Below are 19,797 nucleotides of genomic sequence, written 5' to 3'. Positions count from 1 at the left end.
AAGTAAGCTCCAAATACCTCATGGGAAAAAGAATATTTAAGTGCTTTTTGCTTATCTGAAATCCATACTTTCCTGAATCTCCCATATTGTATTCTGGCCACCTGCTAGTCAGGAGGTGGGGGTGGGTGGAGCAGAGTTACAGTTGTCTTGTGAGAATGCTCATTAGGACCCATAACAAGATCTGTGGTTCCAAATCCAGAGTGCGCCCCAGTTACCTAAACAAAGAACTCAGTCCTGCACTACACTCTACTGCAGAGAGCTCAGCTACAGAGATGCCCGAGAACTGATAGTGTTCTTACTGTTGTATTAAAGGTGAAAGGGAGGAAACGGGCGGAGGAAAGAATCTACTACTTACTCTCTTTCTCTTGTATGCCAGGGTATACTGTAAGTTGAATTTTATTCTGGAGCAAAGAAGCATTTCATCTGGTTTTGAAACAAGAGGGGGAAATAAAAAGCAATCCTGATCTGGGTATCCCATGTAATTAGCAACTGAAGTGTGGGAGTTCTTACCTGGGTATGTGAAATCTGAGGCTCAGAGGTATGACTTCCTTGTATAAACCCAAAAGATGGGGCAGAGCTGTAGTTCATCTCAAGATGGTTTGGTGTTTCCACCATATCACACTGAATGCATTTCTCTAGACAGAGCACCTGAGTAAGTGAGCTTAGCAGTGTGCAAAGAAAAAAATGTTTTTAATTTTGCATCATTTAAATATAAGTATAGCTAATGTTCAGTGTTAGAAATATACTAAAGAAACTGTATGATGGACAGGACATAAAGATGTGCACAGGAGTGTATCCTCTGTTCTTCCCTCTCTTCACCCATCAAGTCCAGTCTGTTTCCCAGGCTTCTAATTTCTACATCTACACATAGCTCAGATCACCTCCGAGGACCATTTCTTCCATCTCTGTTGCCAACATTGTGCCCAGATGACCATCATCTCCCCTGGAATCCTGCAGAAGCCTCTCATTTCCCATTATATGGAAACCAATGTGGTCTTTCAGATACCCAAATATAACTATTCTGTACCTTCCTATTGTACTTCAACTAAAACCCAGGCTCTTGACTTGCAGTAGGCCTCACGCTGTGACTCTGAAGGCAGGGTCTGCTTGTGAGCTTCCCTCGTTACTATACTCCTCCGTAGTGCCCATGCTACAGTGGCCTGTCTGTCCCCCCTCTTTGCCTTTTCTCTGCCTTTTCTCTCCTTCTTATGGCTGGTGCTTCCTGCCCTTTAGGTCTCCATTGGACCTAAAGTACATCTAATTTTTAAGGCCCCATTTTTATTCTGTCAATGCTCATTTGCCATTGCATTTATAGTATTTATAATTTTATAATTAAATACTGGGTTATTTAGTTTGTTAAGAGTCTAGGTTAGAAACTGCAATAAAGGACTATGTCTGTTTTCTTTGCTAAGTTACTCCCAGTGACTGACACATAGAAGTTCTGTATTACCAACTTAGTAAATTAACTTTTGAGGGAATGGAGGAATGAATGAATCTGCCTCTAGTTTCACATCTAAAATCTTCTGTTATATATCCTCTGCAAATTTAGTTACCTAATGGTTAAAATGGGTCTAGCAATATTAATCTCTTATGGATTTGGGATTCAACTTAAATGACCAGAAATTCTGAAGAGGAGTAATTCATAAGCTAGAATGTACAAATGGCTCCACCCCTCCCCAAGCTTTGCATATTACCTGTATCTTCGTACTTTCACTGACAACATGCTGGGAACACACCAAACCTGCCCTCATTCACTCTCACAGAAAATGTACTGTAGAGCCATCTGCAACTAGATCGTATGGCTGGCTGTGTGCAGCTTTAGGATGTGGGTTCAAACAGCCTTGTTCCTTTGCCTCTGTCAGTCGCATAAATGAGCCACCTGCAAAGCTTAGCAGCCAAACTTTGGGCTGTTGGCCCAGCCATGACACCTGACCCTGTGGTTAACTTGTTCGTTCTTGTGGCTGTTCCAGAGTCTTTTCAGCTGAATGTTCCCTACCAAAAAGCAGGGGTGATTGCCCCAGCTGCCAGTGTGACTCATGGCTGTGGTAGCTTTGAATTCCATTCACTGGCTGAGTAATTTACTATTTGTTGATTGCTCCTTAAAACGGTCACAGTATTTTGAGTGAACTGGAGGCCTACTACTTCTTAAAGACTTGAATCAAGACTGACTTCATCCTTTTCCTAACTTGTTTTTTCATTAAAATATATGGTTTTCTTTAATGATTGACTATCTCCAGTGTATACAAGGCACTCTAAGAGCCTGCCTAGGCATATATCAGTGAGAACACAGCTCATCATCAACATGCAAGCTAAGAGGAAAGTATGCTGCAATGTAAGGTAGAATAGAAGAACTAGAGGAAAGACGTTAGTAAAACTGGTGTGATTTAGCATAAAGAGAAGCCACATCAGGAGAGACAGAGAAGGATACCCCTGGAAGATGACTGTGTACTCCTGGGAAGAGGGTACAAGAGCAGAAGACATGAATAAGCAGATAGTATGCACAGAAAAACAAAGCTGGCTTTATGCAGGACATTGAAAGGCCATCCACAAAGTCTGTTCTGCATTTGGTAGTCAGACTCACAGATTGATAAAAGAGAACTTTAGACTGTCACAATGGTAGGGAGATCTGAAGTGAGTTAGGAGGTGGAGACCCACCTCTTAGTGGGTTCAGGATATTGAAATAGGGACTTCAGTAGAGGTTAGAGACTTAGAAAAAGGAGACTCAATGTAAGAACAAAACAGAATTAGTAGGCTTTGACAGGTCATTGAATAGAATTAAAGGTAAATTCAAGGCTTTGAAGCCCAGTAACACAAAGTAGAATGGTTCCATTTATGGAAATAGAATGGTAGAGATAGAATAAGCCATTCTGCCCAGAGCAACCAGTTTGGGTTGGCCTAAACCAGCTTGCTCCCTGGTTTTGGTGAACTAATGCAGAGCCAGTCAGGGTGGGGTGTCTGCCTGTGGGAATTATGTGGAAAGTTGTATTTGTAGGCATAGTAAAAAAAAAATGTAATAAGGTTGAAATTTTATTTCCTTTCTTGTGAGCTGCTGATGCAAGCACATGGAAATTATTCAAATCCTTCTGCCTGGAAAGACTTACAGAGGTACAGAATCCAAACTATTTTGTTTCAAATAAATGAGTTAAATATTTTGACTGGTTGAGCAAATTCATCTGCTTCTAATATTAACATTATCTCCCACTTAGCACACCTTTCGCATTTCAGTTTTATAGGAAGCTATCTTAGTTGCCTTTACCCAAGGAAATAATAGGTGAAAAAGTGCTTTGAAAATTCTGGAAACTAGGCATATGCTAATATGATTGTTGTTGACTTCCTTAATCTTGTCTGTAGAAAATAGGGTTTGAAAAAATTGACATTTATAGTTGTGCCTTTATATACCAGATAATTTTTTTCTTAACTGATTCCAAGTAAATGCTGATTAAAAAAAAAATTGTTCTGTGGGTTGAACCCGGGGCTTCACTTGCTAGTGCAGTGGTACACCTTGAGGTATACCTCCTGCCCTTTGATTTGTGTTTTGATATAAAGTCTTGCTAATGTTATCCAGGTTGGGGTTAAACTTGTAATCCTCCCACGTTTACCCAAGTAGCTGGAGTTACAGGCACGGTACAACCTATGGCCCAATAATGAATTTCATACTCTTAATGTTGATGTTATATACTAAATGAAGGTGAATTGTAGTTGTGAGCTTTCCTCATTTTCTATCCACTCTTGAAGGACACTGCCAGGCCAATATTTGAATGGTAAGTGTTAGTAAACTGAATTGAAATGCCATAGTTTTTCTTTTAATTTGTTTCCATATATTATGACCTCTGTTTCAGTTAAAGCAAACAGAATCTCACAGCTATTCACAAGAAATTAAAAGAAATAATTAGAACAATATGTCACATATACACACATATATGTGGATCTTATCTAGGTATGTCTTATATATTTGAGCCCTTTGTCCTAATTTCTGTTATCAAAATATATGATAGGTCTATATAAACATCCAAACTACACTGAGAACAACTCTTACCTCCAAATCCTTCTGCTCATAGATGCCCAAAATATATCTTATTTGCCAAGTGTCTTAGATCTAATATGCAAGAGCATTTGCAAATAATTTCAGATATCTTATGTTGGGCTTTATTGGTGGTACTAGAACTTCAGCCCAGGGCGTGGTTCTTGCTAAGCAAGCAGCTTTACCTCTCAAGCCACACCTTCAGCCCAAAAACATGTCTTTTCTTTAGGGCCAAAGGTACTTTCTAGATTGCCCAAAACTTGTTACTCTTGAGAACTTTCTGAGAGCTTAGGGATTTTTCAGATTAACTTCAAAAAAAACAACAACAACAACAAACTGTTCTGATGTCTGCTTGCTTTTCTTCTTTCTGTATTAAGCAAACTCATACAGAGGCAAACACACATAAAAGCATTGCACTTTGGAAATTCCACAGTTATGGCAACAGGGCTGATTTTTGCTTAAAGTCCTAGCTCACAAGGTATCAGCAACCCTAAATTATTATAAAGGTTGAAGGGTAATTTGTGTCAACCCCTATGTCCACAGACTAGAGGGGTACCACATTCATAGGATTAGGCTGCAAAGATTCACCACTGACAGAGTGGCCGCAGTTCTGAATCCCTGTCTCAGGAGTTCTCCTCTCACACCAAGTTGGGATGATCCACTTCCTGTAGCGAAGACTGCTGAACATTCCTCTATTGTCCAGACCTCGAGACCAGACCCACTATCTGGTCATTATCCAAGTTGCTCTGTTTCCTGGGGCCTAGTGTCATTTCCCCAACTTTCTTTCCTCCAGCTCCAAACACCAGTGGTACAAATTATCAAATATACCTGGTTAAAAAAAAAATCTTCCTAACCGCTACTCACACAGAGTTTGAAGAAAGTTCTGTGGAGGCTAGTTAGAAAAGGGGCCATGCATTATCCTTAGGTGTTTGATACCAACCCGCTCTAGTGACATGCTTTCAGGGAAAACCTTACACTTTTGTCCCCTTCACAGGAAGACTCTTGCCCATCAGGAGCACTGACACATTTTATTTTATTTTATTTTCAGCCTTGAACTCTAGGCCTAGGCGCTATCCCTGAGCCCTTCAGCTCAAGGCTAGCACTCTACCGCACTCTACCACTTGAGCCACAGCACCACTAACCGTTTTCTGGTGGTTTATTGGAGATAAGAGTCTCACGGACTTTCTTGTCTGGGCTGGCTTTGAACCGGGATCCTCATATCTCAGCCTCCTGAGTAACTAGGATTACAAGTGTGAGCCACCAGTGCCCAGCAACACGGACATTTTAAAGGGATAATTTTTGTACCTTTTCCTCCTAGATCCTCTCCATTTTTTGGAAATTGTTAATCCTTTCAAAGTATATAACCACTGTTCTCCGCTACCAGGTCATCAGTAGCTCACACAAAAGAGCGTCTACCAACAGACCAACATGTGCCAGAGCACAGGGTGTGTAGCAGAACACAGGACATCCCCACCCTGCCTGAGTGCATTAACAGAACCCACCTGGAATTTAGCAGCTCAGTCTGGCAGATGTAGCCACAACTATTAGACACAGCCTGCTTCCTGCCGTGTGACTTGTCATGAACATTGCTTCTTGTGTTGGATAAATAGGGATTGTGGAAGTCTCGGGATTCTTAGATTTCCTCCTGCATGCTAATGTTTGGAAGTGATTAGGGGCAAATTTCTTCAGGAAGATGTCTATAACAATGCACCAATGAAGCCCTAAGGAAAAAAGTTCATGTGGTAGTTAGTAGTCTTAAATCCCAGTGTCCTTGCCACTGGGTCACCTGTCTGAAAGCTACAAAAGCATTGAAGAAGCCGAGAAGGAATTGATTGATGAGCAAAGCTGCCCTTGGGTCATGCTTTTAATTTCGATTAAACTGCTCTATACTAGAAGCAGATGCTTCTAAAAACTACAGAAAAGGACGTTGAAGGCTGGTTGCAAGGATGGACTGTGAAAGGAAGTACAAAATACCTGTGGGGATTTTAACTATTGTAAATGATTTCGCTTTCCTGAGGACTCTGGTTCCAAAATAGCCAAAGTTTTAAGTGTTCTAGTCTACTCCTCTTCCTCTCTTAAGTCCTAAGTTTTGAGTCATTTGATTTTATCCCTCATTTCCCTAATTTTTTGGGGTGGTGGGGTGGGGTGGAAAGAATCTTTCCTGTTTTTTTTTTCTTTTTAGTGTATGATTTTGCAAATTGGAAAGGTTACCAAAAATATATACATGACTTCGTAGCAGAAATACTTTGTAACATCTAAAAGGATAGCTAAAGCCAAACCATTGGGCCCAGGGCCGTGAAAGTGACTGCACAAACCATGATGTAAGGAGGAGCCAAGCGTGGTGGCACACACACATAATCCCCAGTTCCCAAAAGGCAGCCATTAGAAGGAGCACTGGTTCAAGTCTAGCCCAGTGAAAAAGTTAGTGATTCTTCTCATCTTAACAAGCAGTCCAGATGTGGTGCTGAATATCTGTAGGATGGGTAGGCAGATCATGGTGTGAGGCTGACACGTGGACAAAAAGCACAAGACTCTATCCAAAAAATAACCAAAGCAAAAAAGCATTAGGACATGGCTCAAATAGTCAAGTTCCCTCTCAGCAAGTGTGAGGCCCTGAATTCAGATCCCAACCAATACAAATCCCCACCACCACACACAAAGGGTGAGGGATTTCCACATTCAAGATTAAAAAAAAAAAAAATGTGTGTGACACTGGTTATCCTGTTAAACCAAGCATGAGTCAACATTTGAGGAAAAGGAAAGCTACCATCTTCCCATTTATTCTAGAAGCACATCAACTATTCTGGAAAATAAACAACTTTCAGTATTTGGGTACTGTTGTTAGGCCACACAACTTGAAGAGAAACTTGGATGGTTTGGAGCCAGGACTCAGATTGCAATGGGAGGCTGTCATACCCCAAGATAAGAGATGGTAGCCCTCTCACTTCTGGACTATCTGGTTTAAAAAAAAAAGGACCAATGATAGAGAGAAGACAGTCCTTAAAAGTCATAGAATAAGGGCAGAACCAATTAGAGGGCCTTCTCTGCGCTCATAATGAGTTCCAAGCTGACATTCAGTCCTCAGTCCGTGGAGATTCATTTTGACAGCTTCTCCTGGGGAAAAGGCAGTTCCTTTGGAGAGCTGGAAAGCAGGGTCAGCTGCTCTATTTTCCTTCAGCAAAAATTGTGGAAGTTCTAATATGGATAACGTGTGTAGCGCTCTGAATGCATTTAGAACTAAGTTGATTATCGCTTGCTCCTTGTGATGTGTTTGATAAATCATCAATAGGATGTCCTTCCATCATTCCTACCACATAGAAGGTGAATGTGCTAAAAAGTACCACGAGTGAGCTTAGCACCAAACCCACCTAATTACATGTGTTGAAATTCCATAAATAACATACTTTAATTACATCCCATAATACCCTTTAGTGTATCTCTGGGAAATGGCCCACAGCTTTGTTTTCCTCTTCACTGACTCCTAGGGCAGATTCTCTTCTTCCAAATGTAGCTAATGTGTGGGAGGAAAACCACATTCTTAATAACCTTAGTAACTTATTTTAGAATGAGCACTGTCATTTTAATCAAATGAAAAATATCGGTGCAGTCTCCAGCACAGCAAAGTCCCAGTGAACACATCAAAACCTAAGATAAAGGGCTCTGGAGAAAAGATTTGAGATTCTAAACTACAGATTCTTAAGATCCTGGAGAAGCACAACGGTCAGGTGGAAAAGAAGCCTTCACTGAATTGAATAGGGAGCTACTGCCCGCTGCTGGCATGGCTGCGTCTCTTTGTGGGACAGGAGCTCCCTCCACAGCTCAGTCTCCCTGAGGGGGCAGGCCCGCCCGCTGGCCTAGGTCTCCCTGGCAGAAAGATTTCTAAGAAGCACTTATTTCCCTGAATCAAAGAGAGTTAAGTAGGGATATTGAGGGAAGAAAGAATCTTTTCATAAAAGTTTTGGATGGGAAAGAAAAAACTGGGAGTGAATGAAGGGGAAGGAGCGACACTGTCCAAAAATGAATATACTCATTACCTGACTTGTGTAACTGTAACCCCTCTCTATATCACCTTATAATAACATTTTCTTTTTCCTTTTTGTTGTTGGCTATGGGACTTGAACTCTGGGCCTGGGAGTCTGTCCCTCCGCTTTTCAGTTCAAGGCTAGCACTCTACCACTTGAGCCACAGTACCACTTGTCTCACAGACTTTTCTGCCTGGGCTGGCTTTGAACCGCAATCCTCAGATCTCAATTTAAAAAAGGAGGAGGAGGAGGAAGAGGAGGAGGAGGAGGAGGAGAGGAGGAAGGAGGGAGGAAGAAGAAAGCTCTACATCGGTTGGCTCATGCCAGAAATCCTAGCTACTGAAGAGATTGAGATCTGAGGATCTGATTTGAAGCCAGCCATGGCAAAAAGAGTCTGTGAGACTCTTTTTCCAGGTATCTCCAGTTAACCACCAGAAAACCGGAAGTGTAGATGTGGCTCAGTGGTAGAACACTGGTCTTAAAACTCAGGGACAGTGTACAAGCCTGAGTTCAAGCCCCATGACCAAATAAGGAAAAAAAGAACCAAAAAATTTGTATACCACAGCTACTGAGGAAAGCTACAGTAGATGTTCTTTAACTCTTTTTTTTTTTTTTTCTTATGTGGTGCTGAGGAATCGAACCCAGGGCCTCAGGCATGCAAGGCAAGCGCTCTACCACTGAGCCACCTTCCCAGCTCTAGGTGTTCTTATTTGGTTAATTTATGGTGTTTTTGAAACATGACCTCTGGGTTGCCCACACTGGCCTCACACCTTCCGAATAACTGGGATTACAGGTGATATAATGAGCAAGGCTTGGGCGTTCCTGTTTAAGTCAGATATGAAGAAGATTTTCCAGTCAGAGAGTGAAATGTTGTAGGTGTGGGTTGGTCTGATCCTCGAGTTCATATCTTCTGTCTTTATGGTGCTTGCCTTATCTCGACAGTCCTACAGTGAGATGAGCTGGGGAGTTCACAGGGTATAAGGTGTCTATACAAGCCACAGGGCCTCGCATGAGGGCCTTTTGGTTTTGGTTTTTATTTTTGCTTTTTTTTTTTTTTTTTGAAACTTTCACTTTAAATGAGGCAAGGGCTGCATCTTTCAACTCCAGGTAATGGACTCTATTACTGGGACCATTTCTCTGTTGAAGTCAGAGGGTCCTCAGAAAAGGAAAGCATGATTGTTCATTTATTTACTGTTCATCGTTGAAATGTATTGCTAGGCTTTTAATACACCCTGTCTGAGCCCTATTACTCAACTGAAATGGTATTTTTGCTTTTGCTGTGTTGGGGGGGGGGGTGATAGAAATGAGCTTCAGAGTAGATAACTTGAAAGTTGTAGAACTAGAAAATAGAGGTACTGATAAACAGATGCGATTTTTTTTTTACTGCTGTTCTTGGTGGACAGAGCCTAGTTACAGACCCCCTGCCACCAGCATAGCTGGGATTACAGGTGGAAGTCCCATGTCTGCCCCCAAATCTTTTTATTTGATTTTTGTTGATAAAAATTCCAAATATTTTATGGGGTACAGTGATTTTATATACATATATATTCAGTCAAATCTAGATAACTGGCATATCCATCACCTCAAATATTTATAATTTCTGTGTTCTGGATACACTGAGAACATTCTCTATGAGCTTTTTTATAATGGACACTTAATTGTTATGAACCATAGTCTTCCTACATACTTTTAAGCTTCCATGTAGAAGTGAGAACATGAGGAATTTGTCCCTCTGTACAATATTCCTAAGTAATAGAGATCTTCCAGATACTGACCATTTCATTTTAATAACAATAACACATTTGTTCGTATTGCCATCAATCTAACAAGAAAGTCTTTAATTCCTGGGAAGCCATGTAGTTCAAAAATCTAAGTTTTAAGCCGGGTGCTGGTGGCTCACGCCTGTAATCCTAGCTACTCAGGAGACTGAGATCTGAGAATTGTGGTTCAAAGCCAGCTAGAGCAGAAAAAGCTGGAAGTGGCGCTGTGGTTCAAGTGGTGGAGCACTAGCCTTGAGCAAAGAGAACCTCAAGAACAATGTCCAGTCCCAGAGTTTAAGCCCCAGGACTGGACACAAAGAAAAAAAAAATCTGAGTTTTGCCTGATAGCTCAAGTTTTTGTGGGCAATAAATGTCCTTGAAGTGACACCCCCCCCCCCCCGCTTTCATTCATGTTTAAGAAAATAGGTTTGTCCATTGATTCTTTCAAGTGAAAAATGGCAGTTGTAGGGAAAAACAGCAGCTTCTAAGTTGGCGTCTGAGTCTCACAGGTGTTTTTCCTTGAGTTAACCATCATACTTGCATATGTAACATAAGTCCTTTCGGCAGACTCCTATTTTGTCTCACAGAATATTAATGGTTTCAAATGGTGCAATGCAGCCAGCCTCCAAATTGGACTTCAATTACCATTGTCACAGTAATTTAAATGACTGTGGGAACAAACAGGATTCAAACCCATGGATTCAAAGTCCAACAGTCCATTATTGAAGTCCTTTAATAGAGTAGTCAATGTTTTATAATAATTCCTTTTGGAATTTCAAGAATCTGAAACTGGATACTCATGAGCTATATGCATCTCTTGAAGCCTAGAAACAGATGTAGGATCACTATTAATACTTTATATAAACACACTGTAGAATAGAGTTAGCAGGATTTACATGAGGAAAACCTTTTGTCAGCTATTCTCCTGATAACCTATGCTTTCTACTACTAACTCATTGGTTCGGGACCACTGAAGACAATTTTGTACCAGGCTTTCTCCTTTAACACAGTCCCGGGGCAGAAGGGACATGTTTAGGAAGACAAAAATTGAGTCTTCATGTTAATCTGAGGTCTATATTTGTAATAGTAAAATGCAGCAACTAGACAAAAGTGGATTTTTCCATTCATTTCCAAAAGAAAAATATTTGCTATCTGATACCTGAGTAGTTGAGAAGGAGCGTATTTTCCCCCCTGTGGTAATGACTGTGGAACTTTCAGTAGACTCATGAATACCGGACATGCCATCTGTCATGAAAATGAAGTAAATCTTATTTTTCCCGCCAGTGTAAGTTCTAAAGTCAAACGTCTGGGTTAGCACACATTGTGGTACCAAATTATATGTCTCTGTCCTGATGTGGTCTGAGTTGTTGAGCCCAGATGTGAGATCAGGTAGAATAAAGTGACTATTATCCTTCATACTCACCTCTAACTCTTAATTTCCTTATTTGTTTTTCATAAAAAGAGGATGTTGTGAGTGTTTTTAACTTGTAACTAAATAAATCCTCCAAATCCTTTCGGCAAATGACTTTCCTGGCAGCTCTGCGCTGTCAGCCTTGGCACCTTCATGTACCCTTTGTTCCTCAAACCAGTCTGGCCTCAATGGCTTCCACAATCTCTCTCCCATTAAAAGTAATGTGTTTTCCTGCGCTTACGTCCCCCCCTAGGTTGGCCACCATGTTTCTCTAGATTCAAAAGCTGAGTGAAAGCAGCCAGCAAGCAGCTGGTGCTTAACTGTAATCACTAGAGTGTAGGGAAGTGCTTTCTGCTTTGGTATTGCCTGTTCCTGCAGCCTCAAAGGTCTGCTGGGGCCTGGCAATTTCTGGTCTACTGCCAGGTGAGACAGATCTTTCTGGAAAGTAGCAATAGTTGCAGCATCTATTAACCAGGCTTTCCAGTGTCTGTGCAGAAGCAAGCTCTGTGTTCATTCCACCTCGTTAGGCATTTGTACTTGTTTGGCAGAACTTGCCTTTGGTATCTAGCCACTAACCACTGTGCCTAACTTGGCAGAGAGCGGCATCATCCTGGCAGCCACGGTACCAGGCTCACCCTTCTCTGGTTTCCCAAACCAGGCAGGAGACCAGGATGGATTAGCTGAGAAGACAATCAGCTATTTTATATTGCTTGTTCACATTTCCAGGATACAATCCTGTTCTGAGAATGTCTCCTGTTAATCTTGATACATGGTAATGCCTAAGGTAGATGAAAATCCATTTGCTTCGGACACAAAGAAGAGAATGCTTGCTTTCTCCCTTTCCCTGGGCAACTATCTTTTGATAACTACTTGTACTATTCTTTTCTTGTGCATCTAAAAAGCATGCATGAGTTTTAGTGCATAAACATTTATTGTATTTAAGAGCTTATCATTCTTTGTGGCTTTTTTTCCCCCTTGATGGTACAAAGTCCTGAACTCAAGACTTTATAATTATGATATAAGTACACTACCACTTGATTCATGCCCCCAGCCTTCTTTGATTTACTGTACTTTTCAAATAAGGTCTCCATTTTGTTTTCGTTGCTATTGCTGGTTCTAGGCTTGAATTCAGAGCCTACGAGCCATCCCTGAGCTTTTGTGTTCAAGACTTGTGCTCTGCACTTGAGCCACAGCACCACCATTGGCTTTTTGGTGGTTAACTGGAGCTAGGAGTCTCATGGGGTTTCTTGCCCAGGCTGGCCTTGAACTGTGATCCTCATATCTCAGCCTCCTGAGTAGCTAGGATTACAGGCATGAGCCACCAACACCCAGCTTAATGGGGCCATTTTAAACAGCAAAATCATGAATAAGAAGCATAGAAGGAGGGAAACGTGAACTTAAATAATCTACAGAAAGGGCAGGTATTTTCTGTGTGAAAGCAGAAAGGAGAGGTGATCTTACACAGGTGCATCTTGCAGCTCGTTTCCATCCGTATATGTGGACCCAGAGGCCTGGAATTAATAAAGATCTACTAATAAAACAAATATTTCCTGTCGAGTTATGTCAAAAATAAAATTTTCCAATGGCTTTTAGAAATGTTAAGAGCAAGAACCACGGAACACTACGGCCTTCCATCCCTTTAGTCTTGTTACTATTGTGTGTATCCCCATAATTCATCTTCCTTTTCTCCATCCTCCCTTTCTTTCTCTACTGTATCTCTCACTTCCTTTTACAGATGCCTTCCTGCTAACCTGGCTTGGAAAGGAAGCTGAAGTCACGCCAAGATATGCTCATAGAGTTGTTGCAGTCAGAGTAGCAGCAAGGGAACACAGGAGGATCGTTGCACTTTGGGAATATTTATTAGACTCGGTGCAAGGAAAACGGGCTGTGCTGATTCCCAGAGCTCCATTTGAATTTCAAAGGTGTTGATAACTGTGTCCACGGGATGGAATCAGACTCTCAGGCCCCAAGTTGAATCTGTTTTATTTCCTGATAACTGGCTTTGACTTTTTTTTTTTTTTTTTTTTTGGAGGTCCGGTCGTGGGGCCTGAACTCTGGGCCTGGGCGCTGTCCCTCAGCTCTTCAGCTCAAGGCTAGTGCTCTACCACTTGAGCCACAGCGCCACTTCCGGTTTTTTTCATTTTTGCTTATGTGGTGCTGAGGAATCGAACTCAGGCCTCATGCATGCAAGGCAAGCACTCTACCACTGAGCCACCTTCCCAGCCCCTTGACTTTTTTTTAATCTGACATTTATTTATTGTCTCTCCCTTCTAAAAAACTTAATAAATTCTCTTCAGGTAGCATATAAACAAAGCGCTCTCCACCTGTTCTTCCTTCAGTCTTGGTCTTTTTTTTTTCTTCTCCTTTTCTTAAATGTCTCACAGAACAGCCCTCAGAAAAACCAGGTCACAGAATGTGAGTTCTGTGAACTGTCTCTTCTTCTCGTGCGAATCCATAAACTGTCACCAGCTGACAGAAAGGAGTTCAATGAGAAGACTAGTCTTGGTCTTAAAGAAAGGGAACACCAAGTCCAGTAGACCATGCCGTGGAGTCATGTGTTTAGAATACTGCAGGGGAAAATGATTTTGTTTTTCAGCATCAACTTTCTCTCTCTCTCTCTCTCTCTCTCTCTCTCTCTCTCTCTCTCTCTCTCTCTCTCTCTCTCTCTCTCTCTCTCTCTCTCTCTCTCTCACACACACACACACACACACACACACACACACACACACACATGTGCACACACACACACACTTACAGGCATGATCCTGAAGTCTCACTGTAGGGAGGAATCTAGTATAACTGGGAACACTCACTACTACCACCAGCAGCAGCTGACTGTGTGCAAGTCGTTTACAAGACCCCTGCGGCTTTTGTGATATGGATAATCTCATAGATAAGGTAGGAATCATTTTGGAGGTCAATACAGGGCAATTTTTGTTTTTCTTTACACTATGACAGTAACCCTGGTAAATTCCTATGTTCCCCAGAATAAAGATTTGACAGATAGACACCGGTTTCAGAAAGTGATACATTTGGTATCCAGGGGATTCTATCAGATGACTTCTGTATGGGCTTGAGTTTTAAAGACTGGAATGAAACACTGTATGACAGTGTTTGAGGAATCATATCGTAGGGGAAGCATGGATGTTCTCTGCCGTATTATAGGTAGTGAAGGGCCTGTGGAGCAGCTCCTTTTCTTTTATGAAGGCTTTTGAGTAAGAGATTCCCATGCAGGGCAGTGCTGTGATGCTAATCCTGGGCATTAGAGGAAGCACTTGGACAGCAGGGCAGGCACTGAGACCTCAGTTAGATGCAACGCAGGAGAAACAATTTCCTTCAATTACTACAAAATAATGCAGCCTTGGAACTATTCAAAGGAATTTCAGAGTCTAGCTCTTGACATACCTCATCCAAGCCCCTGGCAGCTACTTCAGGATATCTCTGGGATTTCTAAAGCTTCTGCAAAAGGTATCATTTTTTTTCAGTCACACAAAGTGTCTTTATTTTTAAAATGATAATCATTTCAATGTATTTACTCAGTCATATCTGGAACATAATCCTACAACTCTGAAGAGCTGGCTTGCCTGTTTGGATTTGTAAACTACCAAGAATTGGCACTAGTCCTTGGAAAAGATTCTCCAACAGAGCTCTTACATCCTTGTTTGTGATCCTCTTTCCTGCCTAAGCACATTTATCTCTCCTCTAAGCTACTCCAGCTCTCTAAAACTGTACTTTCTTTGGCAGCTCTGTCAGTACAACTATCTGGAAGGGCTATATAATTAGAACAGGCAGCTAAAATCATGATAAGAAAAAGATGGCAGAAATGAAGTTCAGAACTTTCTTAAGCAGAATTTAGAAATCTATCCGTTATCCCCCATTTTAAAACTCATATTTGGTAGAAGTAGCGATATTTTTTGAAATGTGCTCTCGTTTCTTAGAATAGATGCATTTCCAACAAAGCAAACGTTAGTATGGAAGTTTGTTCTAATTTTGTTCACAAGGTGGCACTCTGGTTCAAGAGAAAGTCTTTGTGTAGTACCCATGGTTTGTCAGATCTCAGTTGCATGCTGTTTCTACCTTGTACACAGTAGATTATTTTGCCTTTTCCTTACTCCTTTTATTTGGGGGGAGGGGGAGGAGGTAATTATCTCCACCTGTTTATGGACTAATGTATAGACTTGTTAGAAATTCAGGGACTCCAAGGAGAGAATGCAACAAACAGATGTGATAATGTTCCAAGATGACAATTAACAGGAGCTCATTTGTAATGTTCACATCTCTTAAAGTCCTAGGGTTCCCTACCAGATGTTCAGTGAACTGGAAGGTTTTACAGAACCCTCTGCCTTCATGGTCTCAGTTCTTAATGAGTAGGAACTTACTTCAACTCAATTCTGGTCACTTATTAGCTTCAGCAAGATTTGATTTTTCTGGAAAGGTAGAATAAAGCAAAGATAGAAGTAAAGAAGTAGAGACTACTTTAACGATTTCTTGAATTACCATATTTTCTCCTCCATAATATTTGGTAAAACATCTCCCATGCATTGATTATGTTATATATTAAAAGCACTTCTTGTTTCCTAATTATCATCCACAAGATAAACTGGCACACATAGTTAATATATGCTTATTAGCTCCCGAAGTTGACTGCTGTGTGAATTAATAAATGCTAGTTGTTGATGCATCATGTACTCTTTTCCACATTTGTAATAGAGATTTTACAGTTGAGAAGAGACTTGAGGAAATGATCCAGTACATCTCCTCAGTTCACTATCGGGACATTAACATCAATACTGCATAGCTTATTTTGATTACTTCTTCAAATTTTCTGTTGGGAAATTATCCACGGAGTCCAACCTAAAAGCCACCATACTTCTACTGTTAGCTTCTACCTCTTCTTCAGCCATTAGTAGTGTTGAAATTTGCCTCCCATAAAGTTGATGTCATCTTCTTTATTGTAATTAGACTACATTGAGAAGGCTTATGATCATTCACCAAAGCGATGAAATGAGGAATAGAAGATGACTCAGGCATTTTAAGATTGTTTGCAAAGTGTGACTTCTCAAATCTGTGTTGAGCCTAAATTCTCAACTTCTTCTCTGCATAACTGTTTTTAATGGCTTGGGTTTTTGGTTCCATGCCATTGGTCTCCACTGAAGCCTGCTCAGAGAACAGTCCAGGGAAACTCACCTCTGTGCATACCAGGAGGAGACCCCCACGTGAAAAATCAACTATCCCATCTGGACTTTACAACAAGAATTCTGTACTTTTTCTGAACTGCTATTTTGTGAAACATAGACCCAGCCAAATATTCCCGCATGAAAAGTCAAGCCAGACAGTGGCTTACTCATAAGAGATGTGTACAATGCATATCCAAGGCCAGGCTATAGCAGAACTCAGGGCAGTCACATTTGCAATGTATTCCTTGTGAACAGTGCCCTGCAAATGTGCATTCCGAACACTTTGCTGTGCAGCCTTGCTCTTGATTCCTCCGCTATTCTTCCTTTATCAATTTCTTCTCTATTTTTATGTTTTTCTTTTTCTGTATGTTCTTATAAGGTGAACTCTTTAGTGGAATAAGATCTATCATAAATTATGCAGAAGCAATGCAAGAATGCATGTATGAATTCAGATTCTTAAAAAGAAAATACCATGAGAAAACTCAGAATCATTTGTGTATGGAGTTAGTAGTTGCAGAAATATGAGGCATAGGGCTAAGGTGAGAAGGGAAAAATATAAGTAAATAAAAATAACTCATTCTATTTACAAGTAAAAAAAGATCATAAATTAATATAAGTGAAAGACACAGACTTTTATGTGTTCATGCTGTTGATATCTTTATATCCATTCATGATGCCCAGTGTTGATCTTTATTTCTGTAAGTGGTTTTGTTTTAGCTCAAGTATAGGTATTTGATAAGCTGGATTTTTATAAAATTACAATATGGTAGATGAGCTCCTGTGAAATGAGAGTCCAATATAGCCATAAACATATGGCTTACACTGTGCAATGTTCTTTTTTTTTTTCCTTTCCCAGGGAGTTTTGAAGAAGTATACAAGAACATATGCCCTGGCCTAGTACTCCCTGCCAGAATTTTTCCCCCTAAATTGTGGTTTGAGATTTTAGGTCATTAATGGGACACATCTGTCTTCTTTTTTTTTTTTTTTTCTCAAAAAGAAACTTTGAAGACAGCAACCTAAAAAACTTTAGTTCACCGCTTTTAGTTTTCCTAAACATGTTTGGTGTCTTCCATCCTTAAAATCAAGCAGGAAACCTCCATGCTCTATGCAATCATTCTTGTTAATGGCCATACATCTCCTGTGTGGGGGTGAACATAAATAATTCATTTTCCTCTTTGCTTCCTAAACATATATTCCTAAGTAATTCTACTAAACTGTAGAGAAGAAGGACCTTACAGATAAGACTCAGAGGGTTCACTTCTACATCGTACCTTGGTTACTAATGTGTTACCTAACGATACATCCTCACAGTTATCTTTTGTGAATTAATAATAATACTATAATGCCTCTGTACCTCACAGGATAATTGTGAATTTTGGATGAGATAATGTGTATGAAAGAGTTTTGGAGACTCTAAGAGCTGTTAGAACTGCATTTCCCTGTTTGGGATGAAATGAGATCACCATACCCAATAGCAAAAAATCACCAGTTATTTTAGCTCAGATACTGTCCTCCACTCTGCAAGAACTTTAGCTCTTTCAAATTCTCCTTAACCAGTTCTGGGAGTCCTTGGGGGATGTGCTGGGAGGAGTGCTCCCACTTCTTGCTGGTATTCACTTCCCTCTCTGTTTAGCTACAGGAGTTTACCCACGACTGCTCATGCTGCCAGTGCTTACTGCTTGCTCAGCTTGAATCCCTGATGCAACTAATGTCCTTACTTAAAGGACTTATATACCCTGTAACAGCAACCGCCATTGATACCGGGTCACCTGCAAAATGCCCTTTTCTGTTTCTTTTCACTGTCTCAGAGTGAAGAACTCTCCTGGTTAGCCCCTGATGGGGGGTGGGGAGTAGGACTGAGCATCAGTCAGGAGCGCCATCGTCTATCGTCTAGACAATCAGCTGAGATGGAGATACTGCCCAAAGTTCTGCTCACAGGGTTTGTGCACTTTGGATAAAGCTGCTACCGAGACCACAAGCCTAGGGAGCCAGAAATTACATAGCTCCAGCTCCTCTACAGTTGTGAATTCTAACCGGACCCTTGCTGTGATTGGTAGCTGGAATCAGGTTGCGGAAGGGAGAGGAAGGAAAGGTGACACCACGGTTAACAATTGGACAGCCGTCTCGTGGTTGGAGATAGCAGGAAGCTGGCTACTTCAGAGAAAATTAGAGAAAATGGAAGCTCTAGATCAGAGCAGGCCAAAAGTGGCCTGGGCAGATGATGGGTCTGTGCCTTCTTACCTAAGAAGAGCTGTTAAGCAGCTCTCTTTGTAACTGTCAGCTGTAGTATTCAGCCATATTAAGCCGGAGATTTTCTGATTCGCATTAGGCTGCTGTGCTGGAACAGCTCCCTCTCCTCCCATGCTTGAACATGAAATAAACCAGTGCCTCTCAGCTCTCCCTAAAACATGCTCCCAGGAAAAGCACAGCAGCAGCGCCCTGGTTGGAACTTAGGTACTTGGTGGACGCCTGTGTTAGATTTCGATGGAGCTGATTGGGAACGGTGGACAGGACAGGGATTATGAGCAAGATGGCCTCATAATTCAAAAATCAGTTTCATCTTTACTTTAGACCTTGTACTTTTCCTATCCCAACCCTAACTGTATCCCTTGTTGGAATCCCAACCCTAGTCATACTTGAACCCTAACAGTACAGATACTCTTCTTTACATTCATTCTAAGTAACTTCAAAGTTGCAAAAGAAGATTCCGTTTTACTGTGAGCCTTACTCTGTTCCTAACTGTATCCCGAAGTTTACATCAAAACCTAATTGCATGGGGCTGGGAAGGTAGCTCGGTGGTAGCGTGCTTGCCTTGCATGCATGAGGCCCTGAGTTCGATTCTTCAGCACCACATAAACAGAAAAAGCCGGAAGTGGCGCTATGACTCAAAGGGTAGAGTCCTAGCCTTGAGCTGAAGAGCTGAGGGACAGTGCCCAGGCCCAGAGTTTAGACCCCATGACCGGCAAAAAAAAACCCTAATTGCACACAAATCTCTATAGTAACCAAATGTGAACTCTAGTTTACATTCTTCCTTTAACATGACTTGCAATGTTTTAAGAAAACCTAATAAACCCTACCCCTAACTGAACCCTAATGCTAACCCTAAATATACTGGAATCCTCTTCCTAACTTCTAATGGACTTGTAAGTCATAAAGTAAGTTTTAGTTTTACTCTAAACTTTACTTTTTCTCAACTCTAACCATATCCCTCACCAGAACTCTCACCCTCCATTATATAGAGATTCTAATAGTAGTACAAAGCCTTCTTTATATTCATCCTTTTACTCAATTTGTAATTTTGAAAATAAATTTCAGTTTTACCCTTTTTCTAATTTTAACCCTAACTCCATCCTCACCAGAACCATAACCCTAATTATAACCCAAATCATAAACAGTAGCACAGATA

General features: G+C 41.0%; 1 protein-coding gene and 1 non-coding gene across 4 annotated transcripts in view; one reads left to right on the top strand and one right to left on the bottom strand.

Moving 5' to 3' along the window:
- Window positions 1-19,797, top strand: part of Galnt7 (polypeptide N-acetylgalactosaminyltransferase 7) — a 121,928-nt gene that overhangs the window by 70,446 nt on the left and 31,685 nt on the right. The window lies entirely within an intron of this gene.
- Window positions 13,586-13,711, bottom strand: LOC138823473 (small nucleolar RNA SNORA75). Its single transcript, XR_011370823.1, has one exon. It is a non-coding gene; the product is annotated as a small nucleolar RNA SNORA75 (small nucleolar RNA).

The sequence above is a fragment of the Dipodomys merriami genome, unplaced genomic scaffold, assembly GCF_024711535.1.
Source record: "Dipodomys merriami isolate MVZ:Mamm:240054 unplaced genomic scaffold, mDipMer1.0.p SCAF_12, whole genome shotgun sequence".
Lineage (NCBI taxonomy): Eukaryota > Metazoa > Chordata > Mammalia > Rodentia > Heteromyidae > Dipodomys > Dipodomys merriami.
The sequence above is the reverse complement of the archived record's forward strand: the minus strand, read 5'-3'. Positions and strand labels throughout refer to the sequence as shown.